General features: G+C 40.0%; 2 long non-coding RNA genes across 7 annotated transcripts in view; one reads left to right on the forward strand and one right to left on the reverse strand.

Annotated features, from left to right (window-relative positions):
* Window positions 1–2457: 2457 nt before the first annotated feature.
* Window positions 2458–10216, reverse strand: LOC139800373 (uncharacterized). 2 transcript variants are annotated; one of them, XR_011727723.1, is made up of 3 exons: window positions 10096–10216; window positions 5078–5163; window positions 2458–2578 (listed from the first exon to the last, which is right to left on the reverse strand). It is a non-coding gene; the product is annotated as an uncharacterized lncRNA (long non-coding RNA). The 2 variants fall into 2 exon arrangements; XR_011727724.1 differs by lacking the exon at window positions 10096–10216 and adding an exon at window positions 5366–5470.
* Window positions 5927–22800, forward strand: part of LOC139800372 (uncharacterized) — a 39364-nt gene continuing 22490 nt past the window's right edge. Inside the window, exons 1-2 of one of the 5 annotated variants that reach the window (XR_011727722.1) lie at window positions 5960–6155; window positions 21192–21319. This is a non-coding gene — a long non-coding RNA (uncharacterized lncRNA). Of the gene's footprint in view, window positions 6177–21191; window positions 21320–22800 lie in introns of all 5 variants that reach the window. The other 4 variants (XR_011727721.1, XR_011727720.1, XR_011727718.1 and 1 more) reach the window with 4 other exon arrangements.

Below are 22800 nucleotides of genomic sequence, written 5' to 3' on the forward strand. Positions count from 1 at the left end.
TTGCTGCAGCTGTACCTGCTGCTGCCCTCACTGCAGAGCATCTCCATCTGCAGTAATATCTATTGTGACAGCAGGATGAAGGAGGTGTCAGGAAGCACAAGAGATAAATGGCACAGCCACCATGCTAATGCTCTCACTGATTGTGTAGCCAGAGAGCTGAGGCCCATTTGCCTCTTGGATGGATGAAGCAAATCAAAGAAGGCACTCACTCTTGGCCACATACACCACTGTGTCAACAAAAATTACCCAGATGGGAGTTTATTTTGCCACATCAGTCAACGGTTTTTTTTTAAAGGAATTTGAATGGTTTATTAATATCTTGACTGTTTTGCTGGACTTCTTATTGTATTTGGGTGCAGTGAGCAGAGTTGCCTGGCCAGATAATTTCTAAGATGGTTGTTGTTTGCTGAAGAAAAAAAGGAAAGGAAAAGGAAAAGGGAAAAGGAAAAAGGGCAAAGGCAAATGCAAAGGCAAAGGCAAAGGCAAAGGCAAAGGGAGATGGAGAGGGAGAGGGAGAGGGAGAGGGAGAGGGAGAGGGAGAGGGAGAGGGAGAGGGAGAGGGAGAGGGAGAGGGAGAGGGAGAGGGAGAGGGAGAGGGAGAGGAAAAGGAAAAGGAAAAGGAAAAGGAAAAGGAAAAGGAAAAGGAAAAGGAAAAGGAAAAGGAAAAGGAAAAGGAAAAGGAAAAGGAAAAGGAAAAGGAAAAGGAAAAGGAAAAGGAAAAAAAATTGTATTTAATTTTCTGGAGCTATTACCACCATCTGTGCTCTAATCACACCTGCAAGTCCTTGCAGTGCTATGGTTAGGCATCTTAGAGACCATCCTTACACCCAAATAGTGGCATTTAATTGTTCCAGGAGAATGTGAGTACACAAAAACCAGGAGAGATCCCTGTTACCAGACCAAAACCTGATCGAGTCTTAGCTCAAAGCCTTAACACTGGGACTTCACAGAATTGTAGAACGCTGTGGTTTGGAAGGGACATTTGAAGATCATCTACTCCACCCCCATGCAGTGAGCAGGGACATCTTCAACTACATTAGGTTTCTCAGAGCCCATCCAACCTGATTTTGAATGTTTCCAGGGCATCTACCACCTCTTTGGGCAGCCTGAACATCCCCTCTTTTGGTTTAAAACCGTTACCCTTTGTTCTTTTGCAAGATACTTACAAATATGGAGACATATGGCTTTAAATATAGCTGCCCTCCATTCAGAAGCTGGAATGTCTACCTTTTCATCTGCTGGCAGTGGTTGGGTGGAAGCACAATCTTCCACCACAAGATAGGTGACCTCAAGTGCTGCCTGACACATCCCTTCAAAGCCATGATGCTGGTGAGGTGACTGCTGGTATCTAACATTGGGCATAAATGGTTTTCCTGAAAGCATCAGGGCTCCTTATCTGCTCAAAGCAAACTCTAAAAGCCTGAAGCATTAGTTAGCAGAGATAACTGAGTGTGTAAAATTTCCATATGTAGCTCAATAGCTGATTTATTTTTATTACTCTGAATGAACTTCAGAGCCAGGGGAGATGAATCAGGTGTCTGTCAGTCCTCTGGGCATCACCTGGGCTACCGGTTCCCTCCAACTATTCCCACATCAAACCCAACAATAGACAAGGAAGTGTCAGTTATCAAACGGGCTGAAAACACTTTCTATTGTTAAGTAAAGGATTTCCTTATGATTTCCCAGGCCAAGTAATAAATTGTAAATTACACAGCATGTGTCATTACAGCCCAGGACTACTGTGGAGAAGATTAATTTTAAAAGTGAATGACATCTCTACCACTTCTTGTCGTAGCTGGCTCAGGACTATCCCTGTCAGCTGCAAGGCTGAGTTCAGCTCTTCTCCTTTCTTATTCCCTTTCCTCTTCCATCATCAACTGGATGAGATGGAAGGAGAAAGGGGAATACAGCATTTTGTATCCCAATCTGACAGCTGCCATGAGGGGCAGAGCCTGGTGGGATCAGGCCATGACCATTTCCTTTTCACTGGAAGCAAAGAATGCAAACTTCTTCACTGCTCCATAAATACAGTCAGAGCTATTGTGTAATTTTTAATGGTATTTCCCCTCCGTCTCCCCCACCCCCTTTTTTTTTTTTTCCCCTCCAGTGGCTAGAAATTGCAAATGGTCAGGAAAAGAAGGAGGATTGTAGAGGAACCCAGCTCCCTTGGGCAAGCTGTCGTACACATGTACAGGAAATTGAATGCAGAAATTATTGCATGTGAGGCTGTTAAAGAAGTGACAGGGTTATAAACCAGATCTTTCAGCTGCCACCCAGTATGGACGTTCCAGTTGTAAAGGGTCACAACTTAATACAAATCTGCTGTCCCAAATTACATTTGTCTTTTTCCATAAACTAGAAGTCAGTAAAGATTTACAGGAAGGTGATTTTCCTTCTTGATATTTTAACTCATTTGCCACCTCCCTGAAATTCAAAGGAAGAAGAAGTAAAAGAAAAACCCACCGGTTTGGTAGCATTTGTCAGGTTCCAGTGGCACAATGGCTCCTGCTCTTGGGCTGCTGAAATGTCTGTGAAAACTCTGAGGGTCCCAAGCCTTCATGATATGCATAATGTGGTGCTGCAGAAATAGAACACAAAATCTTATTATACTTGATGTGACTGATTTATTATATAAATTCTGCACTCCCAATCTGATATTCCACCATTTGCCACATGAGATCATAGCATACACTGAAAGTGAGATGGCTTGTCTCTAAATAATTGTGACAATGAAGAGGTTTGATATTCAGATCTTTAGTTACTAGCAGAAATTTTGATTATGCTTCCCTTTCTCTGCCTCTGCTTTTTTTCCTGTTTTCAAGGCAACAAACAAAAAGATGTCTCAAGGCCATCTGCAGAATTAGATTTGAGATTACGGTGCAAGTAGGTAGATGTGCTGCCAGTTAATTTAATTAGTTTTAAAATAGGCAAAAAGAAAACAAGCTCACAGCCCCATCAATGAAATGAAATCATATTCCAGAGGCGTGCTAGTTTGTGCTATCATTTTTTTCTGAAATTCATCTGAATTTTGCTATCGGCAAATCAAAAGCTGATCCTCCAATCTTAACACCAATTCTCATCTAAATCCCTTTTTCACTAGAAGCTAGATGCAAAATATATTTCTGAACACTGCTGCTCAATTTATACCCTGGCAATTAATGTTCAGTCTGTCCTTGCCAGTTCTGTTTGTTATTCCTTCAGACTCCATAAATGCCCAGGACAAATCCCCCGAGTTTTGCTTTTAAGTCAGTAAATTCAATTTTGTGACTCCACACAAACTTTGAAGCTCCACTGCAGCCAGTCACTAGGAACTGGGGCTCATACTTTGCAGAGGTTTAGGCTTGATTTTGTAAAGTGCTTTTGTGTAATCAGTCAATTGGAGCTGTGACTGGTGATCCATATCAGCATCTGACAGTGAAATGCAGGCTTGGTACGCTTGGAATCCAGGTTTCAGACTTTCTGGTTATGTAGCAATTCCCAACCTCTTCCAATGTCAAAGATGTTATGTTGTTTTCTTCAATTTCTTGGCTACAAACACCTGCAATCAACTCTGTATTGATTACAGAAGTTCAGCAGTGTGTTTCTTTTAGTATTTCTACCTGTGCTTGCACTATTAGGAAATCCTTCCCCAGTGGTTTTCTGTAACATCATCTGGAAGTGGAAATAAATGCACTGCTACAATTACACTCAGTTAACATCAACCAGATCTTGCCACTACAGCTCAAAGTGCATTTGTTTAAACTCTGAAACAGTGTAGTTAGATTGTTTTATCTCTTTGAACCAGAACTTTTAAAACAATATTAAGGCCTAGTAAATTTTGAGTTAGTGGGCATTTACTTTGAAACTGCATATTTAACAAGACACTTTAATAGCTGCAGTTCTGCAAGAAAGAGTAATGGAAAAAAAAATACTTCAGAGGTTAGCATTATCTTATAATTTCCCCTTTCAATGACCTCTTTAGATCATGTTTGCTGAGATCTTTGTTGCTATAAAACACTTGCACAATTACTGACAATGGATGTTGCATGCAAATACATTGTCCAGCACTTACAATGCTTTATTTGTGGTTGATAATGTCTCCCATGGCTTTTAAATGCTCATATGTGCTGGAAATGAATGGAAGTTGATTTAGCTTAAATATTTCTAATTAATCTCTGGGTGTAGTTTTGTGTACTCTCGAGTTTAGTAACAGCCTGAGTAGTTGTGAGCATGCCCTGAGGAACCACACACAGGACTGGAGTGACCTCTGCCAGGGTAAGATCAGGAAGGAGAGCAGCGTGGCTCCAAAATGGTTGGCATTATTTGGTCTAGGAACTAAGGATTGGTAACTAAAATGTCTGCTCAGCTATGTTTTCCCATAGGCAGCAGGACTTAGGCACAGTTCATGAGGACTTGCTGACCCATGGAGCCCAGAGGAGGGTGGTCACAGCTCCAGGATAGATGTCTAACTGGGCTGTTACCTGTCTGGGCATAGGGGAAGATGAACCCTCTATGAAAGTAGCTGATCAGAAGGAAAATGTCACCAGGAGGAGCAAGGAAGGGGACATGGCTGAAACTCAGCTGTATACAGAAGCCAAGCACCTGGGTGAATGAAGCAGGAAAAACAAGGTGTAAAGTCTGAAGCTCTTTCCTGGCATTCTGCTGCCAGGATTATTTCTGCCATTTCAGCTGACTACATCAATTGTCCTCCAGGCAGAGAACAGGTTCTCAGGTCTCCCTGAGAACCAGCTCCTGGCACTCAGCTTCCCCCTCCACTGCCATGCAAAAACCATCAGGATTGGCTTTGCAGAACAAAGGTCTCCCCCAGGAAGCTCAAACCCAGATCTGCAATGCCCTCCTCCTCTTCCCTATGAGCACCATGTGGTGTTGAACAAGTTCTGTGTCACCTTATCAGTACCACAGGTCTTCTCTGCCCCTCTGATAACCAGTGTCACACCAGTCTACCAGTGCCTTTTGCACCACAGCTGCCTTGTCCACAGGTGCTCTGGGGCACTTTGGTCACTTTAGCATTTTAAGAGCACAAGTATTGAAGCACCTGAACCCAAAATGATGCTGGAAGCTCAGGTTAAGTGAGTACCTGGGGAGAACTGTGGGTACCTGGTGAAGGAGACAGGCAGCTTCAGGAGTCAAATGGGATGGAGTTCACCACTGTTTCTTCAAAACCTGAAGAGTGCAAGAGAGAGAGAGAGAGAGAGAGAGAAATTCACTCTTTTTAAAGCATGACTGGAGAAGAGAAGGGTGCTGGTTTTCCACTGCTACCTTTCTTCCAAAAATGTGACAGAAATCAAGCTGGCAGTGAGAATCAGAAGTCCTCTCCAGAAGAAATGCTTTTATCCATAGGGACTTTTAAATATTGTTTACTTACCTGTACTTACAGATCTGGTTTGACTTCAGTAGGAAGGGAGTGGGCATGTGAGGACATTTTTCCTGGGTCCATATCCTTCATCTCCTGCTCTGCTGGGACACGATGGATCTCAAGAGGGATTTGAATACATAACTGGAATGTGAGCAAGAGACTTGGTCAAATGGGGCTTAAACAGAAAAATGGCACCCTCCTGTGGTAATGATTTTTTAAAAAGAAAATAGCTGTGACTGTAGGAAGCACAGGGGCTAATCCTGTCAGCATGTGTTACCTGTGTGCACACCCACCAAAGGAGGTTGTGGAAAGGATGAAGGTGCCTCTCTGCTTAGGCAAAAAAATTGCCACTTGAGCTCTGGAGCAATGCAGGCAGCACACCAAAGACCCTCCAAGGTCAGGCAGGGAGGCCTGCAGTGAGTTGGAGGCAACAGCTCAGCTGTGTGGAGCCACTCTGGATCCCAGAGCCCATGTCCATCCAGCTTTGAGAGCCTACATCCTTTTTTTGGACTTGGCTCTTTGTCAAAACCATCGAGTGCAGTGCCTGCATGGACTTCAAAGGAAAGACACCAAATGTGATTTGGCCCAGACGGTTCAGACCATTTATTGCTAGCATCTTTCTCAGATATTGCTGCCAAGGGTTAAAATGTTTACATGCCCCCTGATTTTAAATGGACTGGGTTGCATGTCAAATGCCAACGAGAGAGACAGCTGGAGTATCTAAACCAAGAGCTTTGATCTTGGTATCTGTAAAAAAGAGGTCATTTGGTCTCCCCCAGGAAGCACAGACATTTAGAAGGTCCCTGTACAACTCATGCAAGTATTTTATTAACAACAATTTCTATTTGCATTTACGTAGGTTGTCTTGCTACTTGCTAAATGCATCCTGTATATAGATGTATCAATATGTATATATAAAAATGTCTTTTATATATACATATACCCATAAATTTATATACAGACTTGCGAGCTGGTGTGATTCTCCGTGTGCTTTTTAATGGCCAGGATTTGTATACAGGGATACTAATCTATCTAACTCGCTTGCAAAAAAAACCCACAATGCTGTGGCCATTATGTTTTATTTTTATGTTGTATTTTTATGCCAGTGTTTGCAGCAATAACCGCACGCGAATCTTTGAGTAACGCTGCGGCTGGAACCAGGGCGCGCGGCGTTTGCAAGAAGATGCAGGCATGAAAACACAGACTTCATTGTGCTGTAACCACGTCTGACATTGATTCAGAAGAGAGGAATTCTAAAATACAATATTGCACAGGGGAAATAGTTCTATTCTTTTAGGGGAGGATTTTGTGGTTAGTTCACAATGCAATTAAAATCGCCACCAGATGTTTATGACTTCAGGCAGCAGTTAACTTCAGTGTCTCTGATCACTGTCCTCTGCTTCTTTGTCAGAATAAATAAGTATTTTTTGGTGCTGGAGGAAAAAAAAACTTAATTTTTAAACATACCAGGGGGGTGGTATCTATTTCCATTTGACAGTGTTCCTATTGTTCTGTGACAGGATTATAAGAAATTTTAAAGTTAAAATAAAATCGCTCTCCAGGACGAAATAAACACATTTACTTAAATGTGAGATGGAGTGTATCTTGTCATCAAACTGAGGTGATTTGTGAGAAGCAGTATTATAAAAGACTGTGGCTTTTCCAGATTATCTAATAAACACAGAAATGTACACTTTTTGGTATTTTTAATTGAATAATACGATTATTAGTATGCAATTTATTTTTAAAGACACATTTAAAGAGAGCCTGCTGTTCTCTTCTGGTAATTTTCCTTAGAGTCTATTGTTCTTATGTGTTTGGGGGCTATTAATTTTGAGGCTACATTATATTCAAATTATCTTTAATTACCAAGCTCAATAAGCAGTAATAGTTTGTGTATCATCACCCAAAAGGAAGTTAATGTATTTAGAGGCACACTGACATTTTGAGAAAGAAATTATTAGAGCTCTGCAAAGCAGATAAGACAAATGAGATGCAAAAAAGTTACAGTGAGTTGCACAGAATCTTACAGAAAGAGGGGGAAAACAAAATCACATTAGTGTCCTAATTTTAAAACTTTTAAATACTGTATTTCAGCAACTCAGTTGTGTCTGAGACAGTGTGTTGGTGAAGTAATAGATACTTTAGGTGTAAGATTATGAAGTGTCTCAGACAATGTGGAAATACATGAGAGAAATTTGTATACATGGGTGTAGAGCAATTTGAAATAGTTAAAAGAAAGTATGATTTTCAGGAGCAAAATCCTGGCATTTAAAAAAAATATCACACAGTTGAAAGAAAAGAAGCAATAAAAAGAGATTTGCTAATATTTGGCCCTGTGGACAAAGTTTATGATGCACAGAAATATGAAGTTTCTCACTTAAACCTGGCAGTGTCATGAATCCATGGTAACAAGGAGTACTCCAAGCCTTTCAGAAACAAATAGGTAAAAGGACTCGAATTTGCTGGGCTCTGCAGAGCCTCAATTACTCCACAATTTGATCCTCAGCCTCTTGGGGCATCCAGACCTGATCCCCAGAGCATGGAGCCTCCCAGAGTACTGCTTCTCTCGGAAAAGAAACCAAAAAGAAACAAACCAAAACAAACTTGCAAAAGTGCAGTTAGTTCCTTAGGGCTGTTATGCACAAACCCAACAGTAACTCCTTGGGGTTAGGAGAGAGGTGAAGTGTCAGATCCTCCCAAAGTCCCCCCCATGCTTTCTCGGGCACTTGTTAAAATCTGAAAGCCACTGCAAAAAGTTTCAGCAGGGACACACAGGCATTTTTCTGACTGAAACTGCTTCTTTCTCTGCTCTCATCTTGCTGAGCTTCTGGTTGCACTCAGAGCAGGAGCTACAGCTCTGGGGGTGCTCCTCAGCTCCAGCCCGAGGGGCTCTCAAATACAAGGGGCTCTGCAGAAGCACCCACAAACCAACATCCCATGGCACAGCCAAAGCTCAGACTCCATCTAAAGCCACACTCATCATTAACTCCTCAGTGCCTCTTCTAGGGCAGTGAATTGAATTGGTGCAGGGGATGAAGGAGGAAATGCTTTTTCCTATTGTTTGTTTTTTTTTTTCTATATGGTTTTTTTCTATTTAAATTCAGCACACTACAGTTTTAGGATGCCCAAGTAGCAATAGGACTTGTGCTGCATTTGCCCCAGAAAATTTACAATTCATCCCTACTTCCACACTGCAAGGGAGGGTGAGTGGAAAAGACTGGCAAATGGATAAATAATTACCCAACAAACAGGAAACTATTTTTGTAGAACATGAGTGAGTCACATTTACACAAATCAGGGCATGACACCAAAACCAAGACCAGGAGGTCAAGAGGAAGTCACCCATGCATCTCAGAGCAGGCTGTCCAGAGTTGATGGAAGGACTTCTTTTACTGTGTTTCTAATCATGGAAACTCATTTCAAATTCTGAATGAGCAATGGTGCTCATTCATGCCCCCCCTCCATGCTCCCAAGCATGGAGGTCTGCAATAGTATTACTTACAAAAAATTGATTTTTTTTAAAACCTGGTTTACTACTGCTTCTCATTAATAGAATGCAGAGGTACTGTGGAAAAATATCACAGCACAAATCCCTGTCCCAAGCTGCTTTTCAGCCTTGCCTGTACAAACTTCTTTGACTCAGCTGCCACTTTTCTTCCTCACCCAACAACCAAACTTCATGATGTTTCATTTTTAATCTGTGGTATGTATTAGCAAGTACCAAAAATCAGTGTCAGTCAGCTTAGCAACATCTTCCACTCTGTGCTGGAATTGTCCCATTATTGTTGCTATATATTTTTCACTGCACAGTCATCCAATACATATCTCCTTCTTTCACAGCTTCAAAGAAGTACAATAGTTCTCCTGTTGGCTTTTTGATTAATTTCCAGCACGAATTACTTTTTCTGATTGAGTTGCATGACTTGATTAAAAGCTAGTATTTCCTTCTGTCTTTTCTCAGTTTATCTTACCTGTGCTGAAGGAGTTCCTTATTGTTTTAACAGGAGAAGGTAAATAATCACACCTGGGTTAACAGCCTGAGGTTGTTCACTACTTCTTGTGTTTTTATCCTTCTCCCTGACCCCTTTCTGCCTCTGCTTTTCAGTCTCACTTCAGTTTCAGACACTTATCCACTCAGATATTCCCACTGGGTCAATGGGATTGTTCAGATGTGCAAAGTAACTCAAGGACTTGAGCTCTTGGAGGACCAGGACACGCAGCAACAGTGATTTGAGTCTATACCCTCCAAGCAAAACTTTTGTGGCTCCAGAAAAACTTTTCTGAGCCACAATGATTTCAACGTGCTAAAATTCACCAAACGCAAGGCAGATGTCTGCTTGTTGGCTACAAGATGAGAAAGCTCCCGATAACTTCTGAACCTCCCTTTGATGTTCTCCATGCTAAGCTGCACTGGTAACAGGGTCACCTCATGCAAACTTAAAAACAAGCAGGGAGGCAGAATGCAATTAGACATTAGAAAAGGGTTGAATAAAGCCCAGTTTCAGGCCACTGGAGCTGTAGCAAGGCTGTTTGTGTAACAGCCTCCCTGTTGCCCAGAAACAGCACATGGGACTACTGCGTGTCTGCAGAAACTCAGAGTTGGTTTATTTGACTTGGACGTGCAGTAAAACTGACTTTTAAATGTTACTTCAGCTTTGAGTCAGTCATTACCCTTGCAGTTTTTACAAGCCATGCCTGGAAATGGGATGTTAATTGTTGTTAATGAGTCTGTCCACCTGAGTAAGCTCTGCAGGGCAGAACTCCCAGCACATAATTGCTCCTCATCTCCTCCCGAGTCCCCCCTGCTGACCCCGTTGTCTCACGCATTTAAGAGCAACAGCATCAAATCAGCTCCTTCAGACCTCAGAGCTTTCTTTGCAATCCAGGACAGTAGCCAATTTCTGTTCCCCTCTCATCCTCGGTCCTCTGTGGCTTCTGAAGTGCAGCACTGCCAAGGTTCAGCTCTTGCTGATGTCTTTGGCACAGGGAGAGGACACTGATGGGCAACAGGGATACAGAACAGGGAAAGGAGGGTTTGTGCACCGAGCTGGGGCTCTATCTACCTGTGCAGTTTAATCTGTGGTCTACCAAGCTGCTTTAGCATGATGGCAATTTTTGTGCTTTGACAATTTTTGTTCTGGTTAAATTTTCTCTGGTTAAATTTTATCCAGCATCCCTTCTGCCAGCACAGCTTAGGTCCAGTTTTCTTGCAGTTCTTTGCAACCCCATCCAAGAGGGGATGTCATTGTAGCTCCCTGTGGGGCACACAAGTAAAGACAAAAAGTCCTATATGTCTGTCTGAGGCACATAGAAGATGAAGGAATAGTAGGAAAAAAAATTCTTTAGAGGAAGAGGGGTCAGGCATTTGAGCAGGGTGCCCAGGGAAGCATTGGAGTCACTATCCCTGAAGGTGTTAAAAATGTGTGGATGAGGACATGGCTGAGTTGGCTGGTGGTGCTGAGCTGTCAGACTTGGTGATCTTACAGGTCTTTTCCAACCTTAACGATCCTATGAAGTCTCAGAAGTTGGAGAGATAGGGAAGCTTTGTCTTTGGTTTTTTGGACAAAAAAACCCGCAAACTGAACAACAAAAACTGAAAACCAAAAAAACCTGCCTGAACATCAGCTCTGGTTTACACTGCATGGTAAAAGAAACAAAGTTCCCATTATCTGTAAATTTCTCACCTTGGATGACAAAACTTCCTTCCAGGCTGGAAGAGGTTTGCAGCACTCATGGCATCCAGGCTGGGACAAGGCTGTGCTGTTCTTTCTGGCCACGTTGAAACAACCCTGAAATTTTAAAAAATAAACCATGGGGGAGGAGGGGAAACCCAAACTCTCATGATTTACAGTGAGGAAAGGTCACACTGCCGATTATTAATGATCCTATTTAAAATCACCTCTGTTTTATTGCTCTGTATGCAGGTAACTGTGCTGCTCAGAAATTGTTACCTCAGTGCTCAGAAATAATTTCCTCAGACACACAGGGTCATTGTCAACTGGCCTCTTTTTTTAGTTCGTTTAACATAGTCCTGGGAAAAAAAAAAAAAAAAAAAAAAAAAAAAAAAAAAAAAGAAAAAAAAAAGGAAAAAGAAAAAAAGGAAAAAAGAAAAAAAGAAAAAAAGAAAAAAGAAAAAAGAAAAAAGAAAAGAGGAAAAACAAAAAAAGAAAAAAGAAGAACACAAGGAAAAAGAAAAAAGAAAAGAGAAAAAGAAAAAAAAAAAAAGAAAAAAAAAAGAAAAAGAAAAAGAAATAAAAAGACACCTCTAACTTATGTCATTTTGCCATAAAAAGGACGTTCTGTACAGTGTCCAGCCCCTGTTTCAGAGCTTCTGAAACTTTCTTTCCATAACTTTGCTACTGATGTGTTCAAAGCAAATTCAGCTGAAGTGGGATTTAACTATCTAGTTGACAGGGTCCCATTTTGTACAGACAATTCAGTTAAAACCAGTTAAAAACCAGTGTCACTTTCCTAAGAAAAGTAAATTTTTGAAAGAGAAAGGATGTGCACTTAATTTCAAATCAGAGCTGTGGTAGTTTTTGCTATTATTAGTCACCCTGAAATGAGTGTTTGCCAGCTAAATCATTCCCTTTTTAAATTGCAACTCAAATGTCTGAACCGCTGGTTTTTTTTTAGTTCAGATCAAGATGATTTTTTGTTATTGACTTCAAAAGAATAAAATCTTTTGAACTTTGGATGACAAAGACTCTTCTCTAGCACAAAAAAGAAAAAAAAAAATAATACAAGAACATTTCTGATACCTGTTTATGAGCAGATTTGATTCCAGTAGTCATGATAAATCTGTTTTTCCTGTCTTCATTAGGACCCAAGTGTAGAAGTAACCCTAAAAGTTAAAATATCAAAAAGTTAAAATATTACTGCAAAGAGAAATCTTTGCTATACAGAAGTTTTATATTTTTATTTAATCAGACTGTAGTTCTTTTAACTTACATTTATTCAATTATCTGGCAGTTAAGAAATAGCTAATCAAATATGCTTTTTAATGACACACTGGTGATTGAATTATATATTTTGCATTTAGGTATATATACACAACAAAGGCAATATTTGGAACAAGCAATGTACAAAATGGTCACAGTAAAGGTTCACATATTAATCTGTTTAATGCAGTAATTGATTTGTGCCTCTCTCACATGCTGTTTTCTTTTAGAAGGTAAAAAAATTTCAGGATTCTTACAGAATGTGAGTCTGCTCTAAATTAAGAAATGGTAGATGAAAATCTAAAAACTACAGGTAGAACTGATTTGATAATGGACATTTTTATGTTTACATGACTTATAAAAGCAGTAAAAAAAATTTAAAATACTCCAGAGATTTATACAGTCTTATGCTAATTGCCAGAAAGACAGCATTACAAACTGTATAGAATTTATTTCTGCAATAATAACAACAACAATAATAATAGATAACATATGCAGTTATACAATTATACTATGCAAAATATTGTAATTAAAAATTAGTATAAAATCATAACAAGTGAGCAACATATAACATGGTTTTTTATTTCTTTCAATATTTTTCAAAAACATATTAATGAAATACTATTATGCTTAGAATAATAAAAATTATATCTATTATATATATAGTATATATATGTATAATGTAATTAATTGTATTTACATTAGATGTTACTGTTCAAAATACTTTTAAACATATATTGTTCATACTATTAATGTCCTCATCAATACTGGAGAATAGGTTAATTTTTTTTAATGGCCTAAGCTTACCATATGCTTTTATGTGCAGGTCATATATCATTATTTTTTTTCCCATAAAATTCTATAATTCTAGAAAGGCAATTTTCTTTATTTTCTGACATGATGTTACCTTTACAGGATATATGCAGAACTTCACAAGGTCTGGCACAGTCTGTTTGTATGCTGTGTGGACATTTCCCAGCATTTGTATAGAAGAAAAATACATCCTACACAGCTCTAACATGTTTCAGAAGATTTTTGAAAAAATATTTCAAACCATTTTCATGTCATGGAAATGTACATACACACTTTTTAGTTCTTCCACACTGACGCAGGCAAATCAAGTTTTAACAGGAGACAAAACAAATCAGAACAAGTTAATTTAAAAATCAACAGTATTGTCCTCTGTTTCTTCTTATACTGTCTATATAATTTTAAAAGAGTCAGAAGATATTTTTTAAATTGTGATAAATGGTGTTACCTACCTCTGGACAAATGAAAACTCTTATACACAGAGCTTTTACTTTCTTTAGGTGCTTTTTTTTCCCCCCTCTCTGTTATTATCTCTTTTTCTTTTTAATTCTAGTGCAGAACTTCATCCATAAATTCAGTAATATTGTAAGTTTTCCCTTAAGAAACCCCATCTTTTGTACGTAATACATTATTTAAGATTCACTGCCTTTGGTCTCTTTTTTTCTAAGTGGTTTGATAACTAGAGCATACCCAGCTGCTAACAAGAATTACAAAATCCTTTGGCTCCACTTTGGTGAGCCCAAAGGTTGGCGTTCACCTAAAAAAATCCAAATCCTAAAATCACAGACTTTCAGTAGAAACAAACATCAAAGCTTTGATTAAATAATAGCTTGGAGTCTTTCAAGGGAAAGAAGAAATACTGGCTTTGTTTTTCCTCTTTGAGAGCAGTTGTGGTCGTGGCAGCGTTCAAGTTTTTGTCACGTTCCCATTCCCAGTGCTCTGGACCACTCTGTGTGGATTTTATCCCATGTCATTTTAAGCTTGAGCAGTATAAGGTGAAGATCAATGTAAATAAATTCAAGGGCAAAAGTATGGGGCAGTGACATGTCTGCAAAACAAAAAATAAGACTCTACAACAGCTGTGTGGTATCAGTTTTGCTCGATGCTGCAAAGACCTGGGGCATTACGCAAGCTGACAAGAAAAGATTTGATGCATTTGATAGCAGGTGTTTAGGAGGGATCAGTAATGTCAAATGGCATCCCCATGTTGGGAACAGGGAGTTTCAGGAGAGAACAAGAAAGGAGAAGATTAGGGACTTCCTAACAAGGAAGTGACTTTGATGCTCTGAGCACCTTGTGAGTTTGGAGCAAGGCTCCTTGGGAGGAGAAGGTCTTGTGAGCTGGGTTTCCAGTCTGTCCCCCATTCAGGGGAGGTCAGGAGAAATCTCTTCTTGGTTTTGACTTGTTTGCTAAGGATGGAAATGCCTTAGGGCAAGGATGGTTTCTTTACTTCTCCAGCCTGGAGGATGTGGGCAGTACTCACTGACCTGCTGGGAAGACGAGGAAGGCAAGAGATAAATGGGAAAACAGTGTTATAGACATCTCTTCGTAAAGCACTTCTCCAGCAGGAATATTCATGTGAATCAAAGATTTAAAACCACACCTCTAGGGTTTTGTAATACAAACTTATATGATGAAAACCATGAAACCCAGAAAAGGTGGGGTTTAACAGACTCTGCAGAGCCAAACTCCACACCAGTGGCCTCCACCAACTTCAATGAACCTCGAACAGATGTCAGACTGAAACAGTCCCTGGTTGTTCATATATTCTCTCAGGAAAAGCCTTTGTGCCTGTAGCTGAAGAGCATCTCTTATAAAAATGTAGCCCAAGGAAGATAACTTAAAACATATGGCAGCAAGAAATAGTAAAGCCAGGCCAGATGGGCAGGGTGGACCTGTTTGAAGCAAGTGCAACCAACTGTGTTATGATGTAGTAATGTGTGAAAGAGGCTGCACTAATGCATGGACTATCTGTAAGTGGAATTTTTTCATGATTGAATCAAGAAAAGGAAATGTACTCTATCCAAATGGTAATAAGAACCATATTTCAAAAAGAGTCATATTGAGTTCTTATATCAAACAATGTCAAAAATAGCTCACCATCCAAACTAGGATCTTGCCTTTTTGTTATTTATTTTTAAAACTCTAAGTTTTAAAATGTTCCCTTTAAATTTCCAGCTGGTAGAGTCTGTATTTTTTTTTTTACTTCAAAACTTTTTAGGCTGCAGCAAAAGTAGGTAGTAACCACAGCCAGCCATTTCAGTCAAACAATCACATCTCTGTTAGCAATGTACCACTTCTTTTCAGTGAGAATGTTTTGCTTTACTTTTCCACAAAAAGTTTTCCAAATATAGACACAAGTGAAATAGAATAATTCTAGTGGTAATAATCTTATTTCTCTGCAATATTGAATAGTGCACTTTAAAAGACAGCCCAGGAAAACTAACAAATGATTCTATGAACAGAGCAAAGAATAGATTTTCAAATTATACAATTAATTTTAAACCAACAATACTCACACCAAGCTATTTCCAGTCGAAATTTTGGCTCTAAGCACGGACTAAAAGAAAGGGTAAATATTTATTCAGGCAGCTAACTGGCCTATCAAACATCCAGGCTCCAGAAGATCTCATGACAGAGCAAACACTCACGGGAGTGCAAGGGGAAGGACAGGCTGAGTTTCAGCAGGACCACAACGTGCCAGCACTCTGCAGAATGAGACCCGGGCAAGAGCAATGGCATTGAGTGAATTACTGCAGAAAACTGATAAGGGCATGATCCTTTTTGATGCTGAAGATCATGCCTAATGCCTGCTGGGCCTCAGGACCTTTTCATAACTAGCAAATTGAAGCTCATGGCAAGATGCTGACAGATGCCATGGGGAGAGCAGGAACTCCCCCAGCTCCAGGCAGCCCAGTTCATGGAGCTGGTTTGGACCTTGCAGCCCCGTGTGGTAATGGGCTGAGCACCCGTCCTGCACAGCTCAGGAGGTGACACAGCATCTGTGTAGGACAGCAAGTTGGAAGAAGAGATAATTTTTGAACAGTGAGTTTAACTCTTGCTATGATACTGTATACTAAATTTTGGAGAAAATCTTTTTTTTTTGACAGAAACCATTTTTTAGAAAACCAAAATACACACTAGCTAGATCCTATGCTACTAACAACTGTATGTGTCTATGTACACAAAATCATACATATATTTTTTTGTATATATATATATATAAATATACATAGATATAGTGTGCTTTGGCTAAAAGGTGTTTCAGAGAAACTTATAAAGCAGGTTTTAGCATCCAATGAGAACTGCTATTAAAAAAAAATCTTCCACTACTGAAGTGCTACACCTGAAACAAGCAGAGCTGACAGATGTTTTTTTTCTTCCATAGCAAGATCTAATCCTGACCCACTGGGGTCACTTAGGGCCTTTTCCAGCACCAAAGTCCCTAGAGACAGGAGCCCAGCCAGAGGCAGATAATGGCACCTGATTGATATATGGCCAGACAATGGCATGTGGATAATCTTGCAGAGAAAGTCCATGAATCCCCTGCTGAAAGATGTAACAGGATGGGCACTCCCTTCCTACTGCACGTCATCCCCAAAGAGTTTGAGAACTTCAAGATCTGACAGAACACCAGTTAAAGCACTTTCTGTCTTTCTCTTGCAGTGACCCCATGCTTTGGTCACACCAGTGCTTGTCCTTGGCACTTTGGCTGAGCTAGCATGTTAGGGGATGGTCTGTAAGGTCCCTCCATATATCAGGGGAACACATAGCATGACAGGTATCACTTCACCACCCTTCCCATCCTCATATTTTCAGTGGGAAGAGCACAGAAATGGATGCTGCAAGTAAACTTTTTCCTGTCTCATGCAATAGAGACAGCAGTTATCTAATATTTCACCTGACCATCCTGTACAAAGTTCGTTATTATGGCTTATAGATGATATCCTAAATGTCCCTTTCTTAGGAAAAATTAAGAAATGTGGTCTGCCTAGAGAGCTGATCTGGATCTTCTCCTTTCTGGTAAGGCTGAAGCCTTCCTTCTCTCTCAGTTTTAGTAGCTACAAGGCCAAATCATTGTGCTAGTGGGAAGTGGTCTGGGTGTATTTCAGATGTATGTGAGGGGTTGGAGTATGCAAGTAAAAGAGATATATGGTGATTTTTTGCAGATTTGCAATTTTAGCATGTTTATGTAACTTCATATTATCCTATTTGAAAATCATTACAAGGAGATGAAAAATGTGGTGTTGTGCAATTGTCTCATGTTATAACCTCTATATTTTCTGACCACTCTTCTCCAAATGTTTTTTGGAGATCATGGGCAAGAGCATCTCTGGGATAAAAGAAGCTCCTGCACAGAATGATTGCAGCTCTTTCTGGGAAACATCTCTGACTACAGCATTTCTCACAGAAGTGACACCATTTTGTCTGGGTTTGGGTGGCATTCCACCTCATCAGATGAATGTAGCAGACTCAGCTTAGTGTTAAATGTTAGATTTCAAGTGAAGGTGCAATTCTGTAGAGAATTTTGATTAAATTTTTAAGAAGATTATAAGAAACTTTTATAATACATTCTGGTTTTTGTGATAGAAAGGGGAAATAAAAACAATTTGGCAAAAAAACATTTTAGATATATTCAACTGGAGATGACTCTGGTGCTGGGTAATAGGTAGAGTTTTTTTCAAGCTGCAATTTCTAAACATTTTCTTCTAATTCTACTTCTAAGAATGGAAACAGAATCTGAAATGCTGGAATTTTCCACGGAATGGAAAGAAACTCCAGGTTTGAATCAGTCCTAGGACAGAAATGAAGTTTAAAAGTTACAGCAAAGCAATGTAAACACTTGGGAAGGATAAATCCAGGCACTTCAGACCTCAAGGAATTTCCAGGTGCAGGGGGAAACCACAGAGGTTCTCAGGTCTCATTCCAGGTCTCATTCCAAGAAGATGCCACTTTTCCTTCTTGCAATGATCATCCCTGCTGCTGGCTCAGGGGGACCCTGACTTTTGCTACCACATCATTTTAAGGGAGCGTCTGTGGGCATAAATCCAACAGGATTTATGGAAGAGGAAAATGACTGAAATTATCCATCTTCACACACATAATGTGCCCAGGTGGAAAAAGCTGATCTGTTATAGCTTATGGCATTTCAGTGGTGAAGAAACAGAACTGAGTATGTAAGTTATCCAAAAAATACCTGGCTTACCATCAAAGACAGGTGAGGAAGCAGAGGAAGGGTGAGGTTGACAGCAAGGTCTGAGCAGAGGAGTTTCCTTTGTTCCAAAGAAAAGTCTGGCAACTTATGACAAACTATGACTTTTTGGGTGGATGTCTAGAGCTCCCCTGCAACACAAGTTTTGTCCAAGGTGATTAACAGAAAAAAACATGGTTATTCCTCCATGTCTGGGGTGGTGCTGCCAGCCCCATGGTGTTGGGGCAATGGTCAGTTGGCTCGTTTGGAGACTGACCCAACACACTGCTGCTTGCTAGCAAAGAAAACCATGGATGGACACCCTCCCACCACCAGGTTTCTCATACTCTGGAGCTAAATACTTCTTTCTCATTTGTTCTGACCATCAGAGGCTGTCCTGGGGGAGCTTAGGTGTGAGCTAAAAGGTCATCTTTAACATACATATACTGATGTTTGCAAAAGCTTTGGCATGGCAGCCTTGCTATTCTTATTTTGACTTCCCCTTCCATGTTGAGCTTTCACTTTCACTGATCAGAAGTTATTCACTCTAACCTATATTCAGAGAAAAACTGTTTTTTTTCAAGTTTGAAAGCTTTTCATTCTTCTTCAGGACACCCACCATAGCAGCACCAGTATTACCCTTCTACCTCTAACCCACTGCCTTTTCGGGGTCCTTCTTGCGTGTTTTTTAGGCCTTCCCACAGTGAATAATTCTACTTCTGTCTCCATTAGATTATTTTTATTATTTGCCTGGTCCTCTTCACCTTTCAATCAAAACTCAAAGGAGAACAGTATTTCCAGATGAGTCTATACAAAAAGACACAAGTTATTTTTTGATGTTCACAGAAACTTTTCCATTTTCTTTGGTGCAACTAATGACACTGACAGGACTCTCAGTTTGTATCAAGAGCAACTTGCACAGCACTCTCCTTTGCTCCTTAAACACACACTTCAGCACAAAAACATCTCTTCCAGGGTAAAAACTTCAGTGCTCTTAAACCAGCTTAGCTGGTATCATTGCTCTTACCTCTGAGTGCCCAACAAACTATATGGAATATGGCTATTCCATAGACAGAAATGAGACTTGTAATTATCTGGCTCTGGGTTGCCTCTCAAACACAGATGGAAACTGAAACCTGTGTCCAAATCTGTGCTGCAACAACAAAATGTGTACCTGGGTCTGTGCTCTGGTGGGAGGAAGAGTCGTGATCCTGTGGGACTTGAGTACAAGGTTCAAAATCCAGGTTGCCTGATCTCACAGCCTGTATAACTCAGCAGTTGTAAGGGTGGGGGGTGTTGTTTTTAGTGAAATCCAAGGTGGCAGCATCCTTGGAACGCAGCTCTTGTTTGTACAACAGAGCTTTTACACCAACATTTGCAGGGCTCAGCTTCTCCCCTTAAGCTTTTAAGACCTCGCCCCGCTTTGCAGTGATTTAAAGGGCAGCAGAGATTTTACTCCCCGAGTGTCTTGTGCTGCAGGGAGGGAAGGCTACACAAAGAGTGCAAGTGCCTGGCTGGGACACAGCTCAGGAGCACAGGGCAGAGAGGGAAGAGGGTTTTATCAGGGGAACTTAGGGCTGGGTAGATAACAAGTGGTAGGAATCCTGCAGGCAGCTGAAGGAGCGCCACGAAAACTGCATCGCCCCGTCCCACCCTCTGCTCCTGTCCTTCCCTTACAGAAAGGGCTATTTTAGGAATGTTTAGGAGAGCTGAAAAATATTTAATTAGGACTATTTTTTACCCTTAATAAAGGAAGGGGTCTTAATAGCTTTGGTCCATCACAAGCCTCCATTCTGACCAAAAATAGCCTTCTCTGCCCATAAGAACATTACAACTGTAAATTCTGATAACTTGAGAGCTAGGAATGAGCATCAAGTATCTAAAAATGTCCCTTTTCTCCAGCACTGAGAGAGGAGAGCTAAATCTGGATATGAAGCTATGGCATTTTTTACTATAAACAAATGCTGTCAATGACTGAGTACTTTGATCTGTTGCACCATGAGCCAAAGAAGATTTGTAGGGAAATATTCCAATGCCAAAGCACTGGGTAGGGGGAAAGAGACAGGGCTTAACTAGGAGCCTGTAGGTTGCCAGATCAATAATTCAGTGACTTGACTGCAGATGAAGCTAGGAAAGAATGTGTGCTCAAGTCACTCATCACAGCCCACCTAAGAGATGGTGGGCTTTTTTGTATTAATGCCAGGCCCCATAACTGTATATATATATTTCTTTCTATACATAAATTTATTTGTACACATATATAAATATATGAGAACATGTGCAATGCCCTCCTGCCTTCATTGCTAGGATTGCCATACAAACAAATTCTGTAAGGTTTATAAATAAATGTATCTGGTTTTGTTTTATCTACTAGATATCAATGCTAACAGGAGGAAACCATCCCCGAAAACATTTCCACAATTAGCACAATGGCACCCTCTGTTGCCCTGCCTCCCTCCTTCAGTGGCTGCTCCCATGTGGATATAAAAACTCCAAAAAGCATCTGTGCACCATCTTCTCCAAAACTGACCTCTCCCTGCTCGGTTTCCTTGTTTGTTTGGAGTTGTGCTCTGTTATTTCCCTCCAGTTTGTACTTCAAGCCTGTATTGTCTGGACATGACAAACTGATTTCAACGAGCAAGAGGAATCTCTGAGAGGCTGGGGTGCCCTACTCATTAGGACAACAGTGTCCTTCTGTCCCTAACACAGCTAATGACAGCTTCCTGCAACAGTTGTACTAAACACTGAGCTCAGTCCTGCAAAATAGTGATCATTTCTGGGAGATGAGGTGTGAGACAGGGTGCTCAGCATTTCCTGGAAAGTGATTAGTCCTAATGAGATGGGGTTGTCCAACTCTCATGCCACTCATTAAATCTTTGCTTTCTTGCAGTTCAATAAAAGCCTGATTCATGAATTTAAATACACAGGGAATCTGATTTTGACTCTGATCCTCTCTGTGTTCATCATTAAACAAGCAGCTCCTTTTATGAATTGAAACAAAACTCCTCCTGGGGCCTGGTGAGCTTTCACTCCAATTGTGTTCACTTATATTCATGTGATTACATTTTAATTGCCCATTAATACAGACTAAATGGGGTGACACACAGCTACCTTGTTCTTGCTGGACTTCACTAGTGGTGACATTATTAAACTGTAAGGATATCAGACATTTCTCAGACTTAAACAACTTTTTCTGCCTTTTACTCTTCCATGCTCTGCCATTGGTAGTAAAACTCTCTGTCATGCCCTAATGTTATTTTTAAAGGCTGATTTTACTCTGATGGCACAAGAAGAATTAGATACATGCTTTCCACTGATACTGCTATGGCTGTGTCTACTTTCCCCATGTGCAGACTTAAAAAAACATCAAATACTTTACTTACAACATTTAATCACTTCAGAATTATCACTCAGAAGTCATCTACTATTGTCAGCATCAATAGTTTCATTAAAAACACGTTTTTTTACTACTGGGTATTTTTTTTAGAAAAAATTATTTAATCTGACAAAGAGCTTCAAATCTTCATAAAAAAGGAGTTGAGAAAATCAGAGAGAATGCAAAAAAAGTCAGTATTCCAAAACAACTGCTTGACAAATATAAATTCTCTGAGTATCTGAGTACACTTAAATAAAATTAAAACTGATTTGGAAAATCTGTTCTGTTTAAATCAACCTTACCTACCATGCCAATGACTTACAGTCTGGTTCTGATTCTGCATGTACCTGGCCATTTTTTCAGAATCTATGCCACATTCATTTGCTTTGCTATCCAAAAGATGTTATCAAGAAGTCAAACTGAATATTATGTTAGACCTCATAAAACAAGCATGTTTGACATTTGTGGGAAAGAAGGGGGTTGAATCTGTATCTATTGTTCCTGCAGAAATATCTCATTTCAAAAGTTAAATTACTCATAATGATTCCATGTTAATTTGTTATTTGAATCCCCTGCAGTCCCACTTTCCCCAGATAAAGCTGACTGATGGGAGATAGCAGGGATACTACCTAAGATTTTTTAGCTTGTTGCAGACCTCTGATTGCTGCTGGTCCATACACATATTTTCATTTCTTTTAAAGTTAAGCCTGCAGGCTTCAGAATTCAACATACAAGACCAGCTCTTTTTTGATTTTTACTTTGATTGTATTAGGAAAAAAAAAAAAAAAGACAATGTTAAAATACCAAAGAAAACTCTCTGAAATGAAAACAAAACCAAAATAGCAGTATTTCAAAACCAACACATTTCAACAGGACTGAAATTCTTCCTCCTTTCTATTTTCTTAAACCAAAGTGCTGACAAAATCAATATGTTTTCTGAAGTGTTTCATTTTGACCAAATTTGCATGTTCTTTTAGAATATGGAACCACTAAAGTGATTCTGACAGGCTGAGACTGAATCATAGGATCATTTAGGTTGGAAAAGACCTTCAGGATTATTGAGTCCAACCATTACACTTTGCTTCTTTTGGGCTGAGGCCCATGTGAGTCTACCAAGACCAAC

This window comes from Heliangelus exortis, chromosome 10 (genome assembly GCF_036169615.1).
Source record: "Heliangelus exortis chromosome 10, bHelExo1.hap1, whole genome shotgun sequence".
Taxonomy (NCBI): Eukaryota; Metazoa; Chordata; class Aves; order Apodiformes; family Trochilidae; genus Heliangelus; species Heliangelus exortis.